This window comes from Ranitomeya imitator, chromosome 5 (genome assembly GCF_032444005.1).
Source record: "Ranitomeya imitator isolate aRanImi1 chromosome 5, aRanImi1.pri, whole genome shotgun sequence".
In the NCBI taxonomy this organism is placed as follows: domain Eukaryota; kingdom Metazoa; phylum Chordata; class Amphibia; order Anura; family Dendrobatidae; genus Ranitomeya; species Ranitomeya imitator.
Window position 1 is genome coordinate 643,556,733 of NC_091286.1, and position 18,130 is coordinate 643,574,862.

General features: G+C 43.4%; 1 long non-coding RNA gene across 4 annotated transcripts; it reads left to right on the forward strand.

Moving 5' to 3' along the window:
• Positions 1-13,529: 13,529 nt before the first annotated feature.
• LOC138638660 (uncharacterized) lies at positions 13,530-16,694 on the forward strand. 4 transcript variants are annotated; one of them, XR_011312528.1, is made up of 5 exons: positions 13,530-13,818; positions 13,985-15,029; positions 15,169-15,533; positions 15,880-15,960; positions 16,168-16,694. It is a non-coding gene; the product is annotated as an uncharacterized lncRNA (long non-coding RNA). The 4 variants fall into 4 exon arrangements; XR_011312526.1 differs by having other exon boundaries at positions 15,169-15,960; XR_011312527.1 differs by having other exon boundaries at positions 13,985-14,103; positions 14,906-15,029; positions 15,169-16,694.
• Positions 16,695-18,130: the final 1,436 nt, after the last annotated feature.

Sequence of the window (18,130 nt, forward strand, 5' to 3'; positions counted from 1 at the left end):
ACTTGTCGTGTTTGGAGGAAAAAGAATACTGAGTTGCATCCATCAAACACCATACCTACTGTAAAGCATGGTGGTGGAAACATCATGCTTTGGGGCTGTTTCTCTGCAAAGGGGCCAGGACAACTGATCCAGGTACATGAAAGAATGAATGGGGCCATGTATCGTGAGATTTTGAGTGCAAACCTCCTTCCATCAGCAAGGGCATTGAAGATGAAACGTGGCTGGGTCTTTCAACATGACAATGATCCAAAGCACACCACCAGGGCAACGAAGGAGTGGCTTCGTAAGAAGCATTTCAAGGTCCTGGAGTGGCCTAGCCAGTCTCCAGATCTCAACCCTATAGAAAACCTTTGGAGGGAGTTGAAAGTCCGTGTTGCCAAGCGAAAAGCCAAAAACATCACTGCTCTAGAGGAGATCTGCATGGAGGAATGGGCCAACATACCAACAACAGTGTGTGGCAACCTTGTGAAGACTTACAGAAAACGTTTGACCTCTGTCATTGCCAACAAAGGATATATTACAAAGTATTGAGATGAAATTTGGTTTCTGACCAAATACTTATTTTCCACCATAATATGCAAATAAAATGTTAAAAAAACAGACAATGTGATTTTCTGGATTTTTTTTTCTCAGTTTGTCTCCCATAGTTGAGGTCTAACTATGATGTAAATTACAGACGCCTCTCATCTTTTTAAGTGGTGGAACTTGCACTATTGCTGACTGACTAAATACTTTTTTGCCCCACTGTATCTGGTCACATTCAATTAGGGTTGGCAAGGGTATATGCACGTTTCCCTTGATTGAAGAGACTATGTACCCAGAGGCTCTCCTGCCAGAAGTCTCAACACGACCAGAGCAGGTGTTGAGGATGTATGGAGTCGTTTGTCCCTTTATGTTGAAGATCTCAAAGAATTTGGGCCTTGCTAGAGATCGGTTACTTTGCTCATCTATTATGGCATACATTTTGGAGGCCTTGTCGGGTTGTCCTTCTGGATAGACCTCAATCAGACATACCTTGGCACAGCATTTAGGATCAGTCCCTTCTCCACATACCTCAGTACATGAGGAGGAAACAGCGGTTGCAGTTGGGTCAGGGACCTGTGGCTCCCCGCCATGCTTTTGAGCAGGGTTAGATGCTGCAGAAGGTTGTGAGTTGTATGGAGCTGGCGTGGGATGCATGGCTGTGACGTGTTTATCACTGCTGCATTCAATGCACTTAATGGCGGCCTTACACTCCTTAGCGAGGTGGTCTGAGGAGGTGCAACACTTATAACATATCCCAAGCTCCTTGAGGGTATCTTTACGCTCCTGCAAATTCCTTGCTCTGAATCCACGGCATTCTTTAAGTGGGTGAGGCCTTTTGTGGATAGGGCACATACGGTTATTGTCCATGACTTTAGGAGCAACATTATTTGTCTTAGTGAAGGCAGGTGTAGTAAGTGGAACGTCAGTCTTTCTCACAGATACTGTGTTCCTTGAATCTCTACGTTTGGCAATGTTATCATACCTTGTAGATGATGATGATGCTGGTGGAGTAGGCTCAGTGAAGTCAAAGCTGGGATCATTCTTCTTCCGAGCTTGGTCACTGATGAACCTGGAAAAATATGAAAAGGGGGGAAAGGACACATCATGCTGCCTTTTATACCGTGAGCCGTGGTCTGCCCATTTATCCTGCATGCCGTGTGGCAACTTGGACACTATTGGATTAACGCCATGAGCAGTATCTAGGTAGCTCAGTCCTGAGAGACGTGGGTCTAATTTTGCCAATTCTATTTCCTTTAGCAGGTCGCTCAGATCTTGAAGTTTTCTATTGTCCTTGTTAGTTATCTTTGGGAAGGTTTGTAGTCTTTTAAATAAGGCACATTCTATAGCTTCTGAGCTGCCATAGGTTTGTTCCAGTCTCTCCCAGGCTGCAATAAGACCTGCATCTGAATAGTCCACATGAACTGCCCTTATTCTCTTTATGCGCTCTGCTGATTCAGGGCCTAACCAGTTAACAAGCAAATCCAGTTGTTCCTTGCCTGTGAGATTAAGGTCTTGGATCACTGCTTGAAAGGTGGATTTCCAGGCTCTATAATTCTCAGCACGATCATCAAACTTTGAGAGACTAATGTTTATTAACTCCCGGCGAATCATGTATCTGGCGAAGTCAGACATATCCGATCTCCCGGTCATTGTTGCAGGATGAACTTGTGGTATCCGTAGGGAATGTAAGTTCTCTGGCTTATATGACTGCGACAAATCAGGACGAAATGATGCGGCATAAGGGTTAAACTGCGGTTTAGTCTCTATAGGTTCTGCTGGCTGTGGCCTAAATTGTGAGTTAGTGCTGGAAGTTACCTTGTCGGCAGTAGGTGGCGACATTTCTTGACTTGCGGGCGCATCCGTGTTAGAAACTGGAGGTGGTGCTGGTGCAGATGTTACATGTCTTAGCACGTAGTCTGAAGTTCGATCAGCTGCGTCTTCCATTTCTTCTGGAATAAGACAGTCCGGATTATCATCTTGTCCCAGTGCTTGTTCAAGGACCTTCAGTTTAGCAAGGGCTGTTGCTTCTTCCCTTTCTGCTTGGAGTATTTTTAATTTCCTTTGAGCTTCCATCTCATTTCTTTGAGCTTCCACTTCCACTTCAGCCTCCCTTTTAGCAAAGGAGCTTTTTACTCTAGCTTCCTCTGCAGCTGCACGGATCTCTAGTAGCTTGTCGGACAATGTTGACTTTCTGGAGTGAAATGATCTGGAAGACCGAGCTGTGATTTTGGTCGATGTTGTGCGATGTGACCTAACCTCTTGGAGGTGAGCAATGCGGAGTTCTGCTTTATCCTGGGCATCTCGTATTAATGAGGTCTTTTCTTGGAGAAGAGTTTCCCTTTCCGTTACTTCTGCTGGGGCATCTTCCATGTCACAGTTACTCAGGAATGTGATGTGCTTTGCAGACAGTCTCTGGTAGCGATCATAGGCGGCAGATAAACTCTTCAATGTGGCGGTTAAACCTGCAGCGTCACTGTGATAGCGTGGAAGAGCTGCTAAATAGTGATCAACTCTGCCCCATAAATGTTCTAGGTTATCATGGAACTCGTCTCTAGTAGTCTCAAAGTTCTCTCTGGCCTTTTGTGTCGGCTTGGTTACACGTTTGGGTCGTACGTCCTGCACTGCAGTAAGTGTGGACTCTGCTCCTGCAGCATCTATGGTGTCGGGAACCTGATGTGCTTCACTTGCAGATGGGTCCATGGTGCCCTTTGTGGACATGTTTTAGCTAAGATGGCGGACGGTTAAGACTTGCTAGCAGACAATGCATATGCACACAGACACTGTAGACTTAGGTCTCTTGTTACTATTCTGCCACCGATATATGTGGATGAGATGTGTCTGAGGGATGTAACATAGTAACATAGTTAGTAAGGCCGAAAAAAGACATTTGTCCATCCAGTTCAGCCTATATTCCATCATAATAAATACCCAGATCTACGTCCTTCTACAGAACCTAATAATTGTATGATACAATATTGTTCTGCTCCAGGAAGACATCCAGGCCTCTCTTGAACCCCTCGACTGAGTTCGCCATCACCACCTCCTCAGGCAAGCAATTCCAGATTCTCACTGCCCTAACAGTAAAGAATCCTCTTCTATGTTGGTGGAAAAACCTTCTCTCCTCCAGACGCAAAGAATGCCCCCTTGTGCCCGTCACCTTCCTTGGTATAAACAGATCCTCAGCGAGATATTTGTATTGTCCCCTTATATACTTATACATGGTTATTAGATCGCCCCTCAGTCGTCTTTTTTCTAGACTAAATAATCCTAATTTCGCTAATCTATCTGGGTATTGTAGTTCTCCCATCCCCTTTATTAATTTTGTTGCCCTCCTTTGTACTCTCTCTAGTTCCATTATATCCTTCCTGAGCACCGGTGCCCAAAACTGGACACAGTACTCCATGTGCGGTCTAACTAGGGATTTGTACAGAGGCAGTATAATGCTCTCATCATGTGTATCCAGACCTCTTTTAATGCACCCCATGATCCTGTTTGCCTTGGCAGCTGCTGCCTGGCACTGGCTGCTCCAGGTAAGTTTATCATTAACTAGGATCCCCAAGTCCTTCTCCCTGTCAGATTTACCCAGTGGTTTCCCGTTCAGTGTGTAATGGTGATATTGATTCCCTCTTCCCATGTGTATAACCTTACATTTATCATTGTTAAACCTCATCTGCCACCTTTCAGCCCAAGTTTCCAACTTATCCAGATCCATCTGTAGCATAATACTATCTTCTCTTGTATTAACTGCTTTACATAGTTTTGTATCATCTGCAAATATCGATATTTTACTGTGTAAACCTTCTACCAGATCATTAATGAATATGTTGAAGAGAACAGGTCCCAATACTGACCCCTGCGGTACCCCACTGGTCACAGCGACCCAGTTAGAGACTATACCATTTATAACCACCCTCTGCTTTCTATCACTAAGCCAGTTACTAACCCATTTACACACATTTTCCCCCAGACCAAGCATTCTCATTTTGTGTACCAACCTCTTGTGCGGCACGGTATCAAACGCTTTGGAAAAATCGAGATATACCACGTCCAATGACTCACCGTGGTCCAGTCTATAGCTTACCTCTTCATAAAAACTGATTAGATTGGTTGGACAGGAGCGATTTCTCATAAACCCATGCTGATATGGAGTTAAACAGTTATTCTCATTGAGATAATCCAGAATAACATCCCTCAGAAACCCTTCAAATATTTTACCAACAATAGAGGTTAGACTTACTGGCCTATAATTTCCAGGTTCACTTTTAGAGCCCTTTTTGAATATTGGCACCACATTTGATATGCGCCAGTCCTGCGGAACAGACCCTGTCGCTATAGAGTCACTAAAAATAAGAAATAATGGTTTATCTATTACATTACTTAGTTCTCTTAGTACTCGTGGGTGTATGCCATCCGGACCCGGAGATTTATCTATTTTAATCTTATTTAGCCGGTTTCGCACCTCTTCTTGGGTTAGATTGGTGACCCTTAATATAGGGTTTTCATTGTTTCTTGGGATTTCACCTAGCATTTCATTTTCCACCGTGAATACCGTGGAGAAGAAGGTGTTTAATATGTTAGCTTTTTCCTCGTCATCTACAACCATTCTTTCCTCACTATTTTTTAAGGGGCCTACATTTTCAGTTTTTATTCTTTTACTATTGATATAGTTGAAGAACAGTTTGGGATTAGTTTTACTCTCCTTAGCAATGTGCTTCTCTGTTTCCTTTTTGGCAGCTTTAATTAGTTTTTTAGATAAAGTATTTTTCTCCCTATAGTTTTTTAGAGCTTCAATGGTGCCATCCTGCTTTAGTAGTGCAAATGCTTTCTTTTTACTGTTAATTGCCTGTCTTACTTCTTTGTTTAGCCACATTGGGTTTTTCCTATTTCTAGTCCTTTTATTCCCACAAGGTATAAACCGCTTACACTGCCTATTTAGGATGTTCTTAAACATTTCCCATTTATTATCTGAATTCTCATTTCTGAGGATATTGTCCTAGTCTACCAGATTAAGGGCATCTCTAAGCTGGTCAAACTTTGCCTTCCTAAAGTTCAATGTTTTTGTGACTCCCTGACAAGTCCCCCTAGTGAAAGACAGGTGAAACTGTACAATATTGTGGTCGCTATTTCCTAAATGCCCAACCACCTGCAGATTTGTTATTCTGTCAGGTCTATTAGATAGTATTAGGTCTAAAAGTGCTGCTCCTCTGGTTGGATTCTGCACCAATTGTGAAAGATAATTTTTCTTGGTTATTAGCAGAAACCTGTTGCCTTTATGGGTTTCACAGGTTTCTGTTTCCCAGTTAATATCCGGGTAGTTAAAGTCCCCCATAACCAGGACCTCATTATGGGTTGCAGCTTCATCTATCTGCTTTAGAAGTAGACTTTCCATGCTTTCTGTTATATTTGGGGGTTTGTAACAGACCCCAATGAGAATTTTGTTACCATTTTTCCCTCCATGAATTTCAACCCATATGGACTCGACATCCTCATTCCCTTCGCTAATATCCTCCCTTAAAGTGGACTTTAGACAAGACTTTACATAGAGACAAACCCCTCCTCCTCTCCGATTTTTACGATCCTTTCAAAACAGACTGTAACCCTGTAAGTTAACTGCCCAGTCATAGCTTTCATCTAACCATGTCTCGGTTATTCCCACTATGTCAAAGTTACCTGTAGATATTTCTGCTTCTAGTTCTTCCATCTTGTTTGTCAGGCTTCTGGCGTTTGCGAGCATGCAGTTTAGAGGATTTTGTTTTGTTCCAATCTCCTCACTGTGGATTGTTTTAGAAATGTTCTTACCTCCCTTCTGAGTATGTTTTCCTGGGTCGTCTTTGTTCGAGTCTAATGTTTTTCTTCCCGTCCCCTCTTCTTCTAGTTTAACGCCCTCCTGATGAGTGTAGCGAGTCTTCTGGCGAATGTGTGTTTCCCAGGTTTGTTGAGGTGTAGTCCGTCTCTACATGTGATCACCAGAATCACCAGACAGAGATAATAGAAGCTTCAGGATAGAGGTAACAAGAGAATCCTTTCTCCAGCTCTGCAGCACATGTGGGATCCAAGATGGCACGTAGTACAAAAACAGGAAGAGAAGGAAAAAGATAGGAGGAGCTAAAGACAGAAAGGTGTTGTGGGAAAATTCCATAACAAATATTACAGTGATATAGCAAACGGCCAGTAGATGGCAGCAAAGTATAACAAATGATAGAACCAGGCTTATTAGCACTACATAATGTCCATGTATGGCTGAAAGTCTATCATAATAAACTGAGCAGCACACAACCCCAAGAACACAGTCCCAACCGTGAAGCATGGTGGGGTAAACATCAAACTTTGGGGATGCTTTTCTGCCATGGTGACAGGACTGCACCTTATTGAAGGGAGTGTGTATGATGTCATGTATTGTGAGATTTTAGCCAACAACTTCCTTCCCTCAGTAAGAGCATTGAAGATGGATCATGGCTGGGTCTTCCAACATGACAATGACTCGAAACACATAGCCAGGACAACTAAGGACTGGTGCCGTAAGAAGCATTTTAAGGTCCTGGAGAGGCCTAGCCAGTCTACAGACCTGAACCCAACAGAGAATCTATGGAGGGAGCTGAAACACAATGTTGCCAGCGACAGTCTCGAAACCTGAAAGATCTGGAGAAGATCTGCATGGAGGAGTGGGACAAAATCCCTGCTGCAGTGTGTGGAGACCTGATCAAGAACTACAGGAAACTTCTGACCTCTGTAACTGCAAACAAAGGTTTCTGGACCAAATATTAAGTTCTGTTTTTCTACTGTATCAACTACGTCTTTCATACAATAAAATGCAAATTAATTATGTAAAAATCATAGAATTTTAAAGATTCTGTCTCCAACAGGTGAAGTGTGCCTACGATAAAAATTACAGACCTCTTAATTCTTTGTAGGTGGGAAACTTGCAAAATCGGCAGAGTATCAAATACTTATTTTGCCCACTGCAGGTGGTAACATCAGCAGAGGGGATGGATTAGATCATTTACTGTAACAGTTTCTTCGAGTAGTAAATCTGAACATAAATGGAAAAATTCTGTGTTTTTGATAAACCACGTTTTGAAAACGGTGATAACACGGTATATAAGTTATCAGCCTGGAGATTTCTGAAAAATGGGTAAAAATAAAATCTCTGTTGATACATCAAGTATATGTCAGCAATGACAAGTCATGTTACCGTATGTACTGAACACCGATTTTACCTGTGATTTGAGAATGACTGATCAGTCCAGGAGGAGAAAGAAGCCGATCTCTCAGATAAGATATATGACAAAGTTGTTTATTTTCATGTTTACTACGGATTTATGAGATAAAAATTAAAATGACGGTTCCTCTTCAAAATGTGAGAAGATCATTGGTTTCAATGCAAAACCAGACAAAGTAACATAGTAACATAGTAACATAGTTAGTAAGGCCGAAAAAAGACATTTGTCCATCCAGTTCAGCCTATATTCCATCATAATAAATCCCCAGATCTACGTCCTTCTACAGAACCTAATAATTGTATGATACAATATTGTTCTGCTCCAGGAAGACATCCAGGCCTCTCTTGAACCCCTCGACTGAGTTCGCCATCACCACCTCCTCAGACAAGCAATTCCAGATTCTCACTGCCCTAACAGTAAAGAATCCTCTTCTAAGTTGGTGGAAAAACCTTCTCTCCTCCAGACGCAAAGAATGCCCCCTTGTGCCCGTCACCTTCCTTGGTATAAACAGATCCTCAGCAAGATATTTGTATTGTCCCCTTATATACTTATACATGGTTATTAGATCGCCCCTCAGTCGTCTTTTTTCTAGACTAAATAATCCTAATTTCGCTAATCTATCTGGGTATTGTAGTTCTCCCATCCCCTTTATTAATTTTGTTGCCCTCTTTTGTACTCTCTCTAGTTCCATTATATCCTTCCTGAGCACCGGTGCCCAAAACTGGACACAGTACTCCATGTGCGGTCTAACTAGGGATTTGTACAGAGGCAGTATAATGCTCTCATCATGTGTATCCAGACCTCTTTTAATGCACCCCATGATCCTGTTTGCCTTGGCAGCTGCTGCCTGGCACTGGCTGCTCCAGGTAAGTTTATCATTAACTAGGATCCCCAAGTCCTTCTCCCTGTCAGATTTACCCAGTGGTTTCCCGTTCAGTGTGTAATGGTGATATTGATTCCCTCTTCCCATGTGTATAACCTTACATTTATCATTGTTAAACCTCATCTGCCACCTTTCAGCCCAAGTTTCCAACTTATCCAGATCCATCTGTAGCATAATACTATCTTCTCTTGTATTAACTGCTTTACATAGTTTTGTATCATCTGCAAATATCGATATTTTACTGTGTAAACCTTCTACCAGATCATTAATGAATATGTTGAAGAGAACAGGTCCCAATACTGACCCCTGCGGTACCCCACTGGTCACAGCGACCCAGTTAGAGACTATACCATTTATAACCACCCTCTGCTTTCTATCACTAAGCCAGTTACTAACCCATTTACACACATTTTCCCCCAGACCAAGCATTCTCATTTTGTGTACCAACCTCTTGTGCGGCACGGTATCAAACGCTTTGGAAAAATCGAGATATACCACGTCCAATGACTCACCGTGGTCCAGCCTATAGCTTACCTCTTCATAAAAACTGATTAGATTGGTTTGACAGGAGCGATTTCTCATAAACCCATGCTGATATGGAGTTAAACAGTTATTCTCATTGAGATAATCCAGAATAACATCCCTCAGAAACCCTTCAAATATTTTACCAACAATAGAGGTTAGACTTACTGGCCTATAATTTCCAGGTTCACTTTTAGAGCCCTTTTTGAATATTGGCACCACATTTGCTATGCGCCAGTCCTGCGGAACAGACCCTGTCGCTATAGAGTCACTAAAAATAAGAAATAATGGTTTATCTATTACATTACTTAGTTCTCTTAGTACTCGTGGGTGTATGCCATCCGGACCCGGAGATTTATCTATTTTAATCTTATTTAGCCGGTTTCGCACCTCTTCTTGGGTTAGATTGGTGACCCTTAAAGGGAACCTGTCACCCCGTTTTTTGAGATTGAGCTATAAATACTGTTAAATAGGGCCTGCGCTGTGTGTTCCTATAGTGTATGTAGTGTACCCCGATTCCCCACCTATGCTGAGAAATAACTTACCAAAGTCGCCGTTTTCGCCTGTCAATCAGGCTGGTCAGGTCGGGAGGGCGTGGTGACATCGCTGGTTCTTCCTCAGCTTTACGTTGGTGGCGTAGTGGCGTAGTGGTGAAGACACAGCGCGCGATCTGCGCTGTCATCCCTTTCGTCGGTGGGGGCGGCCATCTTCCTGGGGCCGCGCGTGCGCAGATCGAGTGCTCTGCTGCACGGGGCTTCAGGAAAATGGCCGCGGGATGCCGCGCGTGCGCATTAGAGATCGCGGCGGCCATTTTCCCAAAGCCGAGTTTGCATCTCGGCTTTGGGAAAATGGCCGCCGCGATCTCTAATGCGCACGCGCGGCATCCCGCGGCCATTTTCCTGAAGCCCCGTGCAGCAGAGCACTCGATCTGCGCACGCGCGGCCCCAGGAAGATGGCCGCCCCCACCGATGCAAGGGATTACAGCGCAGATCGCGCTGCTTGTTCACCACTACGCCACTACGCCACCAACGTAAAGCTGAGGAAGAACCACCGATGTCACCACGCCCTCCCGACCTGACCAGCCTGATTGACAGGCGAAAACGGCGACTTTGGTAAGTTATTTCTCAGCATACATGGGGAATCGGGGTACACTACATACACTATAGGAACACACAGCGCAGGCCCTATTTAACAGTATTTATAGCTCAATCTCAAAAAACGGGGTGACAGGTTCCCTTTAATATAGGGTTTTCATTGTTTCTTGGGATTTCACCTAGCATTTCATTTTCCACCGTGAATACCGTGGAGAAGAAGGTGTTTAATATGTTAGCTTTCTCCTCGTCATCTACAACCATTCTTTCCTCACTATTTTTTAAGGGGCCTACATTTTCAGTTTTTATTCTTTTACTATTGATATAGTTGAAGAACAGTTTGGGATTTGGGATAACCATACAGGGCATTAGGAAAGCTAGAGCACGATCTCTGCAGGAGGTACATAATGATTGTCACCAATCCAAAACCCAGATTACTAAACATTCATAAGAGCTGTATCAGTTTGTGAGGCTTCTATGACATTCGACCTCATTGCCCCCCGGTATATAACATCCCCCCCCCCCCCCCCCCGGTGTATAACATCTGATCTCTCTCCCCCAGTGTACAACATTGCCCCCCGGTGTGTGACATCCGGCCTCATTACCCCCATTCTATGACATTCGACCTCATTGCCCCCAGTGTATAACGTCTGGCCCCTCACCCTCGCTGTATAACATCTCATCCTGCACCATTGCACCCAGAATATACTATCCCTCCTCTCACCCCCCAATGTATAACATCCAGCACTATTGCCCCCGGTGTATAATATCCCGTCCCCAGTGTATAACATTCGACCCCTCAACCCCGCTGTATAACATTCAGCCTCATTGCCACCAATGTATAACATCTGCCCCCATTACCCCTAGTATATAAAATCCAACCAAATTGCCCCCGGTGTATGATATCTGGGCCCATTACCCCCATTGTATGACATTCAACCCCATTTCCCCCAGTGTATAATGTACGGTTCCTCACCCCTATCGGCACTTGCGATACCTCTCCCAGTACCAGCGCTGCAGCGTCTTCCATCCTCTGACTGTGACGTTCAGGTCAGAGGGCGCGATGACGTCACCAGTGCGCGCCCTCTGCCTGAGCAGTCGCAGCACAGAGAGCAGGAAGACGCCGACGGTGAGGAGTCCAGAGCAGAGCAGCGTCAAGCAATGAGAGGTGAGTATTTCATATTTTTTATATATATATTTGGAGCAATATATGGAGCATTATATGGGGCTAATTCTATATATGGAGCAGTATATGGGGCCAATAATATATGAAGCATCTTATGGGACTAATTATATATGGAGCATTTTATATGGCCAATTATATATGGAGCATTATATGGGGCCCATTATACATGGGGCATCTTATGGGGCCAATTATTTTTGGAGCATTATATGGGGCCAATCATATACTGTAAGGAGCATCATATGGGGCCCATTCTGTATGGAGCAATATATGGGACTCAGTATACTGTATGGGGCCCATCATATACTGTATGGAGCATTATATGGGGCCCATTATATATGGAGCAATAGATGGGGCCCATCATATACTCTATGGAGAATTATATGGGGCTCATTATTCTGTATGGAGTACTACGTGCTGCCCATTATACTATATGGAGCCATATATGGGGCTCATTATTCTGTATAGAGGACTATGTGGTGCCAATTATACTGTATGGAGCACTATATGGGGCCATTATACTGTATGAGGCAATATATGGGGCTCATTATTCTGTTTGGAGCAATATATGGGGCACATTATTCTGTATAGAGGACTATACTGTCCGGTTTCTGAGCTAATGTACAATGTACAATAGATATCACTTATGTAATGTAAGAAGTGAAATATTTGGCATTGTACTATACCTATATTTCTCTGCCATATCTGTGCATTATGAATTGTGGTATGTGTTAAAGGGGCCCACCGGGACTCTTTCTCCCAGGGTCCATGAAAACCTGGAGCCGGCCTTGGACTCTGGAGGGAACGTGTTCAGTGCAGTGATGGATCGCACTTTTCTATCTGACAGCTGATGGACGAGTCTGGTTTTGGTGACACCCGGAGAACGTTACCCCCTGACTGCATTGTGTCGGGTGGACAGTTTGGTGGAGGAGGGGTAATGTTATGGGCTTGTTTTCAGGGGTCGGCCTTAGTTCCAGTAAATGGAAGTCTTAGTACTACAGCTCATTGTAGCTTCCATCTTTGTGGGAACAGTTTTGGGAAGGGTCTTTTCTGTTCCCAATGACTGCACCCAGCGCACAAGCTCCCCACACATATGGGATAGCTGACGCACCACTGCAATATGCAGATATAATATATAAAGGGGGTGCAAGACTGATGGCTAATAATGCAAACTAACAAAAGCACAAGAAACAAGAGCCATCAAAATATCTGCACACCACCAAAGTTATGATAAAAATAATATAAGCTTTATTGGGAACATAATTAAAAACATCTAAAATCACACATAACCTCCGTGCAGACGCCCCTGTGAACACTGTATGCCAAAATATACATAGATATATAAACGTATGAAATCTTCCAGACGTGTCCCTGCCCTCTGCACTTAATATTATTAATGTAACTATATATAGTCAAAATTTGAAATGAACACGCTGTATACAACCATATAACAACAAATATGCACACAGTCAAGTATAATACAAGCCACACAGCATGCAAATAGCATGCAACACCCCACCACAATATGCAGCTTCCAGCAAAAAAACCCCCTATGGACCCAGAGGAGCAGATAAAATAAACTGCCCTAGATATCCAAAGAAAGGGACAGGGGAAGATGTCCAAATATAAACACTGAAATACCCTGCATAGTCTGATCCTAGGAGTGGTCAAAAGGTGAAAATAGTGCTGGAGAAAGCACCATAGGATAAATCCTGCTGCAGGAGGCTGTGAGGCTGAATAGTCACAGGGCAAATGCGACCGGAGGAGAAGCCCAACGCGTGTCGCTGTTCTAGGACAGCTTCGTCAGGGGAAGTAGTGCAAATACCCCCAATAGCGCTTAAATACCTTATAATCAATTGTGTGGTCAGGTCAGGTGTGTGGCTGGCAGAGCATGGGGGCCGGAAAACCGGAAGTGACTCACCAGGAAGAAGGGAAAATGAAAGTGTCCTGAATAACACACTGCACATGTGCCAATGGAAGGTCAAAACAGCTGAATGCTAAATCCAGCCCTTTAAAATCAAACTTAAAGAGGGATTGGACAAGTATGACAAGGAGATTATGGATAAAAAAAGAAAAAAATTTTTGAGGGATAAATTGGACTTCGATCAACATATGGCCTATAAGTGGGGACATCAAGGCAATCAACGTCGAGGTCTTAAAACCAGACAAGGTCCAACAAATTCCTCCCGTAACATCACAACCACTGAGGGTCCGTCTTCGAGTGATTTTTTGTCCTCGGCGGAAAGCGACACAGAACCAGGACCAGGACTAGGCGTGGGCATAGGAGACGTAGACCTAACCACTCGGATCACCAGGAACAGGGGATACAGACCTCCATATCACAACAAACGGATGAAACAACGCAAGTGATCCCGTCATCAACCAACAGTGATGGTGAGTCTGATGTTCGGGTTAAACATGATTCATTGCAGATTGTCAACTTGTCTCAACACCAACTAACACCTATTGAAACTGCAGTATTAAGCAGGGGTCTGACTTTCTCACCAGCACAACGGGCTGATAATTTCACTTTGATCAAGGATCTTTTTTTATTCTGTAGGAAAATCGTCCTCCAGGTTTTGCACATACAACCACAGGCGATTTCCTCTCTTGATCAGACTGAACATGGAGTTTTTCAAGATCTGATGGAGCTCCTACAAGAGGGTGAATCTAACACAGGTAGGCGTAATTTTCCTCACAAGAACAAATCCACTGTGTGTCCACCCCTGTCCACTATACCAGCTGTCAAAATCTTCTTCGAGATGGTCAAACAGGATATTGAAGCACTCCCCCCTAGGATAGGCCTCATGCCTAATTTGACTACTCAGGAACGACGGGCTCTATCTGACCTACGGTCAAATAAAGAATTCTTGATCAGGGAGGCGGACAAGGGGGGTAATGTTGTCCTGTGGCCCCATAGCTTGTATCTCGAGGAAGCAATTAGACAACTTGGTAACCAGCATTTTTATCGAAGACTCCCCTCCAATCCTACGGGGGTATTCTCTACGAAATTGAGAGCTCTCTTGGATAGGGCTTTTGAACTGGGGGTTATCAGTGTTCAGGAACGGGACTTTATTTGGGTAGAGGAACCAACTACATCTACGTTCTATATGCTACCCAAGGTTCACAAAGATTTGAATAAACCCCCAGGCCGACCTATCGTGTCTAGTATTGGGAGTCTGTGTGAGAAGGCGTGTATTTACATTGATTTTTTTCTACAGCCATTTGTGCTTAAATTGCCTTCTCACATTAGGGACTCCTCACACTTTATCAGCATATACAAAGGGTTGGATTTATCATCAGGGGAGATTATGGTTACCTGTGACGTGGAATCCCTTTATTCGAATATCAGTCACGATGATGGCCTACAGGCAATCATGTTTTTCCTCGATCAACAAACCAATTCTGACAGAATGCATGACTCCTTCATTATTGATTTATTAGACTTTGTTTTGAGACACAATTTTTTCTTATTTGACAGAACCTTCTATATTCAAACATCAGGCGTGGCAATGGGAGCGCGCTGCGCCCCAGCTTTTGCAAACCTTTTTTTAGGGTGGTGGGAGCACACTGTCGTCTATGTCTCCAATTTCTTCATCAATAAGGTACGGCATTGGTTGCGATTCATAGACGACATTTTCTTTATTTGGTCAGGCTCTATTGAGGAATGTCTGGAATTTCTGGACGTCCTCAATCATAATCCTTTTAATATTTTTTTGACTCACCAGTTTTCTTCTGTTGCAGTGCAATTTCTGGATCTTGAGGTTAAATGTCAGAATGGCAAATTATCTACTTGTCTTTATCGCAAGCCCACAGCGGTTAATAGTCTGTTGGAGTATCGTAGCTTCCATCCAAAACATACGAGGGATGGCATTCCGAGGGGACAATTCCTCAGGGCACGACGAAACTGTACCAATGACGAGGATTTTCGTAGGGAAGCCCATGATCTTACAGAGAGATTTAGGAGGAGGAATTACCCCAAGAAATGTATCTCTCAGGCCTATCAGAGAGCAAAAATACAGACACAGGACACCTTACTGGTCCCTACAAAGAAGGAAACGGACAAATTTGTGCGCTTCATTACCGGATACCATACTCAGTGGAACCAGGTAAGGGACATCCTGAACAATCACTGGAGAATCCTGACTGCTGACACGCAAACAGCACAGGTGATCAGCCCACGACCCTTAGTGACCGCAAAAAGGGCTCCCAATTTTAGGGACATACTTACGAGGAGCCATTATTCTAGGCCCACTCATAAATTGAATCGTGGTATTGTCCTGAAAGGTTCTTTTCCGTGCGGGAATTGCACGGTATGTACATATATGCACCCCACGCGAGATTCCTTTATTAACCCAACAGATCAGACGCCACATAAATTAAAGTCCTACATTAATTGCAAAACATCTAATGTTATCTATGCCATCATATGTACTTGCCCTCGTGTCTATGTAGGCCAGACCACACAGGAGCTGCGCCGGAGGATTCAGGGACATTTTTCCACGATCAATACAGCGGTGGCTGATAGACGCAAAGGTAAGACCCTTACTACGGTGGCGGCTCATTACTTGACGCATCATGCTGGGAGTTATACCAATACTAGAGTTATTGGTTTGGAACATCTGAGGACCTCCGATAGGGGTGGCACATTGCATAAGAAATTGCTACAGGTAGAATCCCGTTGGATCTACCAGCTCCACTCTATGGCGCCCCATGGAATTAACGAGGACCTCCTTTTTACAGGTTTTTTGGGATAACTCGGCTATTCTTCTTCAGGATTTCTGCGGTGGTGGTGGACGTTTGGAATAGAGTTATGCATTTCCCGAACAGCATATTGAGTGGCATCGACTCCCTCTGGTTGTGATATGGAAGTCTGGAGAAGAATTTATATGTTTTTTTTTTTTTTTTTTACAAAACTTCGGAGAAGAGGAAAAGACTCTGGACCTAAATGGAACATTATATGGGGGAAAGGGAGAGGGATCCAATTCTTCTCCTCCCCATTGGACCATATACTACATAACAGGACAATTGAAGTATCCGCCTGTAATCCTGTGTAATATCATATCATGGAAGTGTTATCCATATATATTGTGAGGATGCTGTATATATATTGATGAAATAATCTGATTCAGCATAGTTTGATAGTATTTAATTCTGTCTTCAATGTACTGTATGTTCTAATGAAGTCTGCACACCGGAATACCTATATATATATATTTATTTCATGTTATAACACTATGATCTATATATGTGCTTATTTATTGGTATATATATGTACATAATCATAAAATCTTTTTTCAGTATTTTATCTTCTGGTTCTATATTAATCTTATAGGATTTGTTCTGCTTTCTCTTCCTTGCTGTGTACTTGCTGCCTCTCTCTATGGACTGTACAAGTATGCTTCCTCTCTTGTGCCCATAGATGTGCTGACAGTCATGCATCGCAGGACTGTCACCACATCTGCTCCCGGGAGCTGCGCTGTCATAAACACTTACGTTTCTTCAGGCTTTTTGCCTGTATCCATTCAGCTGTTTTGACCTTCCATTGGCACATGTGCAGTGTGTTATTCAGGACACTTTCATTTTCCCTTCTTCCTGGTGAGTCACTTCCGGTTTTCCGGCCCCCATGCTCTGCCAGCCACACACCTGACCTGACCACACAATTGATTATAAGGTATTTAAGCGCTATTGGGGGTATTTGCACTACTTCCCCTGACGAAGCTGTCCTAGAACAGCGACACGCGTTGGGCTTCTCCTCCGGTCGCATTTGCCCTGTGACTATTCAGCCTCACAGCCTCCTGCAGCAGGATTTATCCTATGGTGCTTTCTCCAGCACTATCTTCACCTTTTGACCACTCCTAGGATCAGACTATGCAGGGTATTTCAGTGTTTATATTTGGACATCTTCCCCTGTCCCTTTCTTTGGATATCTAGGGCAGTTTATTTTATCTGCTCCTCTGGGTCCATAGGGGTTTTTTTTGCTGGAAGCTGCATATTGTGGTGGGGTGTTGCATGCTATTTGCATGCTGTGTGGCTTGTATTATACTTGACTGTGTGCATATATGTTGTTATATGGTTGTATACAGCGTGTTCATTTCAAATTTTGACTATATATAGTTACATTAATAATATTAAGTGCGGAGGGCAGGGACACGTCTGGAAGATTTCATACGTTTATATATCTATGTATATTTTGGCATACAGTGTTCACAGGGGCATCTGCACGGAGGTTATGTGTGATTTTAGATGTTTTTAATTATGTTCCCAATAAAGCTTATATTATTTTTATCATAACTTTGGTGGTGTGCAGATATTTTGATGGCTCTTGTTTCTTGTGCTTTTGTAAGCTCCCCACACAGGCATGGTTGGGGGAAGTTTGGTGTGGAAAAACATGACCGGGCAACACAGAGCCCGGACCTCTGCCCCATGCATTACCTAAGACTCTGTCTGTGAGCTCGCACTGACCGCTGAGCTGATTCCTGACCACTTACAAGCTGAGCTAAATATTGTGGTCATAAAACAGCTAAGAAGAGCTCAGCAGGAAGGTAAGAGTTATACACTCTCCCATCAATACCAGCTCACTGGAGGATTCTCAGTGAACTCATTCTGCAGCAAAATTTGCAATCTTTAGCAAAAAAAAATACTTGCATTTAAATAAAAAATATGTTCATATCTATTTTTTCTATATTTGATCTTTACTTCCACT